We start from the raw sequence: 4,574 nt of genomic DNA on the forward strand, positions 1-4,574 counted from the left end.
GACCCGTGGAAGCCCGCATGGCTCCAGATCCCGGCTCCACAGCAGCGAGAGAGGGGAGATGGAAAATATCTGTTTCTTCTTTAAAATGTTCAGAACAGAGAAATGCAGCCTGGTCCACGTAAGTTCTCCTGTGCATGGTGAGTGGAGAGGTGAAGGCTGGAGGGCAGAGTGACCGGGGATGGAGCAACTGGCCATCACCCTGCCTGCCCCTCCTCCAGTGCATGACATCCCGCTGCCATTCTCATCACCTCTTCCTTTGCACACTTTCCTTCTACCGTCTTGGTCCGAATACTCAGTTTAAGAAACCTGATGTGCATTGTGTCTTGGCAAATAAACAGAACGTTGAAGACTAGAATTTTCCTCTGAAAATAGCTTTGGCCTCATTGCTGAGGTTCATCTTTTCTGAGCATCGTCTCAGTGTCACTGTTTTATACGTAAACGGTAATTATAATTTTAATCTCATCAGCTAACAATTAAAATTTTGTTTTTTATGTCTGTGTGTATTCATTGATTTACTAACTGAGGTCTAACGTATGGGCAGTACGATTCACCATTTCCCGGCGGAGTTCCCCAGGTTCTGAGGAATGGGACCAGCAGGAAAATGGAAATGGAAAATTGCAAAGCAGGCATTAAAAGTGCCCATCCTGGCCATAAAAGCATCTCAGGGAAGCACTTGTATGCACAGTCTAACTTCCAGAAGCCGGGCCTCCAGGCTGCCGTCATGGCAAAGCACAGGCTCTTTAGGGGGACCCAAAACGCACAGCTTCAGAGTGGTTTGTGCGCAGAAGATGGTGGGCAGCAGGCACGCCTGCGTGGGACTGTGTGTGTGTGTGTGGAGGGGCTCTGGGCGTCCATGAGGGTCAGTGTGCCATCAGTCGTCCGAACAGGAGCCCCCTCTGCCCCTGCTGCTGGCCTGAGCCCCTGGCGGTCACTCCAGGGGCTCGGACCGCACAGACCCCTCTGATGGCAGTGGCTGTCCCGGGCTGTCCTGGACGGCTGTGACCAGAGCAGAGGAACCGACAGCTCGGGTGACGGCAGGACTGTCTCTAGCAGGTGCGGACAGCCCAGGGCCCTCTGTCAGCCGCCCGAGGGAGGACTACCCCACTACACGCGTGTGCGTGCACACGTACACATGCACACGCACACACGCACACACGGGGCGCCTCGGGGCTTCATTCCGTGGCCAGGGAGCTCCTCCGGGGTGGCTTAGGGAAGCCCACGGTCAGAGGCCTGAGCAGCTACTCCAGGGGTCTGGGCTCCGCTACCTCACCCTGCGGGCCTCATCACAAACCTGGAGGCTGCACCGCACCCCAACCCCCGCTGTCAGCAGGTCCTGTGAGGACCTCAAGAAGGTGAGCGTCCCCAGGTAACATGTCCCCTACCCCACCCCAGGAGCAGGCTCCCGGGCAGAGAGAGTGGGGGTGTGGGCAGAGGAGGAAGAGACAGACACAGACACCGAGGAGGGAAACAGATGGAGATACAGAGAGGACAGAGAGAGGGAGAGAGAGACAGACGGGGAGGGGCGGGGCCTGCTGGCCCTCCTGCTGTCCCCTGAGCCGGGCGGGCCCTGCGTGACCCATGCCCTCCTAGCCTGTACAGCACAGGGCGTGCTTGGGCCTTGGGACCCCTCTGGGCCCTCGTGGGTCTGACTTTCCTTCGGAGGTGAAGAGAGGACGGGGAAGGGGGGAGATGAGGTGAGGGGTGCACAGCGCCGTCGGGGGGGGATCGCCCCTCGGTGTCCGAGGCCAGCCCCCTGAGCCTCCCAGGCAGCGCGAGTCCGGGGTGTGGGAAGCCTTCAGCGTGGACCTGCACCTGACCCCACAGGCAGCCGTGAGGGCAGACGGGGCCGGGGAGGTGGCTGGGGCCCAGGCCCTGCGTCCGGGTCTGTGACTGGGCTGAGCCCTGTGGTCGCAAGGCTGGGCCGGTCCACCCGTGGCGGCAGCAAGGAGGCCGCGCGGCCGGGGCTCTGTGCGTGGGTCAGGCGCCCCTGCGGGGGCTGGGCTGTCGCAGGCAGCCCCCCGCAGCTCCTTACTGCAGCTCTTTACTGCAGGGGTCTGACCCTGCGGAGGCAGGCGGCTTGACCTGATGCCCGCCCCGCCCTGGCTCGGCCCGAGCCCCACACAGGTGGGTCCAACTCACCTGTGTCGTCGGAAACAAAACCCAGTCGTCAGAGGGCCTCATCTGCAAGTGACCCTTTTATTTAACAAGCCCAACCCCCTCCCTCCATGGACACAAGCCCAACGCTCCATGCTCTCTCACTCCCGGCTGAAGGCGGAGCTTCCCGGGGCTCAGAGCGGACAGACCCACCTGTGTGGGATGCGCGGTCCTCCCGTGAGGGCGGGGAGAGGACGGGGCGCCCGGCCGTCCTGCTCTGCTGCTGGGTCTCCTGAAGTGGCCGTTCTCTCTGCTCCTTGGCTGTCTTGCTATTGCGACCCTGCATGCTGGGGCCCAGACCTGGGGGGCGGGCAGCGAGGCCTCGGGCCCTCCCACCTCCCTGTCCCCACAGCAGCCCCTCAGTCCTGCCTTCCGAGCCCGGATCTGGGAGCCGCTCCTCTTGTCCTGAACGCTCAGGCAAGTTCACAAAGGAGTGAAGATTACATCATAACAGCCGCGCCAATAACATGTCAAGGTCGGTTCATCAAGTGTTATAAACTAACGGATGACGCTCCGAAATCCTAGTGGGGAGCTGCAGCCGTCTGTCCTTTCCAAAAAATTTGTCTGTAATCCAGAAACTGCTCTGAAAAATAAAGTCTGCAAGTTAAAAAAAATCAAGTGAATGGGGCAGGAAGCGACCACCAGCAGGGGCCGGGGGCCCAGGTGTGACATCCAGGCCTCACGTGCCAGGCCCTCCACCGGCCCAAGGCAGGGTCTTCCCATCCAGGACGGAGGCCCCTGCCAGGCGGGTCACGCGCAGCCCCCGTGTGAGCGGGAAGGCAGGCGCACGCTGGGCCCTGCTCCGGCCCGAGGCGCTCGTTCTGCAGCCCTGCGAGGGCCTGAGGGGGCGCGGCCTTCCTGGACCTGGCGGGGGCCCCAGCCCCGGACACTGGTAAGGGACCGCGCAGTGAGGCTCCCGCCTCCCTCCTCAGGCCTCAAGGGGACGCTCCCGTTTGCTCTGGACAGGACGCCAGGAGGCGCTCCTCCAGGGCTGCCTGGAGCTGCGGGCCGAGGCACCCAGGCGCTCCAGGCAGAGCCAGGCGGCCAGTCTGGGCTGGGGCCCCCACTGTCCTGCCGCCTCTGTGGCCGGAGTGGCTGATCTCCATCCCGCTCCGTCACGGGCCCCCTGGGAGTTTTTGGAGGACGGCCCCTCATGGCGGGGGTCTTCCTGCCCCAGTGGTGCTGGGTTGGCCAGGCTGGCTTGTTCCCCGGTGTCACCATGACAGGGACGTGCCCGGCCAGCCCGCTGGCCCTGGAGGAGGAGAGCCGGGGGCAGTTCTGGGCGCACCTGCAGCCTGGCGCCACGGCCAGGTGAGCCAGGGGACGGCGACGCGTGAGGGGAGGCGACAGGCGTAGTTCTGGGCGCACCTGCACCCTGGCTCCACGGCCAGGTGAGCCAGCGGACGGCAACGCGTGAGGGGAGGCGACAGGCGTAGTTCTGGGCGCACCTGCACCCTGGCGCCACGGCCAGGTGAGCCAGGGGACGGCGACGCGTGAGGGGAGGCGACAGGCGTAGTTCTGGGCGGCAGCTAAGGAGCTCGTGCGCTCTCAAAGCCTTGGCTTCCCGGCTTACGAGGTGGGGGTAACAGTGGTGCCCCCCCCACAGGGCTGGCTTGAGGGCGAGGTGACTTGGGTCCTGGGAATTAACTGTGCGGCTCAGCGAGCTTCCAGTGAACGGGGTCCTCGGTCACCTGACAGGCCGCCAGGACCAGGTGAGACGGCAGACCGCCTGGTGTGTCCTAACGCTGTAGAGAGTGTCGTGTGACGCTCTGGGCTCAGAGCCGGGCTTTGCGTGTCCCAAGCTGTCGAGCATGCTGTTGTGAGGAAGACCCGCTCCCCCAAGGTGGACGCGTCACGGTCACTCCCTCACGTCTCCTGGGTTTGGTTTCAGATGGAGACAGGCTTCCTCTAGGGCTCCAGGCTGCGAGGGCCACGCCCACCTTGTCTGCAGGAGACGAAGCACAGGCCCACTGCTGCCTGCGATTCGGTGGAAGGCTGGGCCCCCCGTTAGCAGCTCTGAGACATTTCCTGGAGGGGGACGGGTTCAGGGTTGGGTGTGTTATGGGCACGGCACTGCCCTCGGGAAATGGGGGACCTGCCGGCGGCAGGACACAAAGCCCCTACCTGGGGGGGGCTTGGCGTCCCCAGCCCCAGGCAGGGGCATCTGCTGAGCAGCCCATCCAGCCTCAGCACTCCCTTCCCCTCAGCAGGTCACCCCCATCCCAGCCCTGGAGTCTGGGACGCTCCCCTGGGCCCTGGAGCACAGGGGCCGCTTTCTGTCCCAGCTGCCCAGCCCAGCCCTCTGTGGCTGGCCATGAGGAGCCCAAGGGAGGGGTGCAGTGAGGGGGTTAGGGGTGATCCTGGGGTGGGGGTGTGATGGAGGGTGCTGGGTGTGTGCTGGGCTCTGACACCAACTGGAA

The sequence above is a fragment of the Phocoena phocoena genome, chromosome 3, assembly GCF_963924675.1.
Source record: "Phocoena phocoena chromosome 3, mPhoPho1.1, whole genome shotgun sequence".
Classification (NCBI taxonomy): Eukaryota; Metazoa; Chordata; class Mammalia; order Artiodactyla; family Phocoenidae; genus Phocoena; species Phocoena phocoena.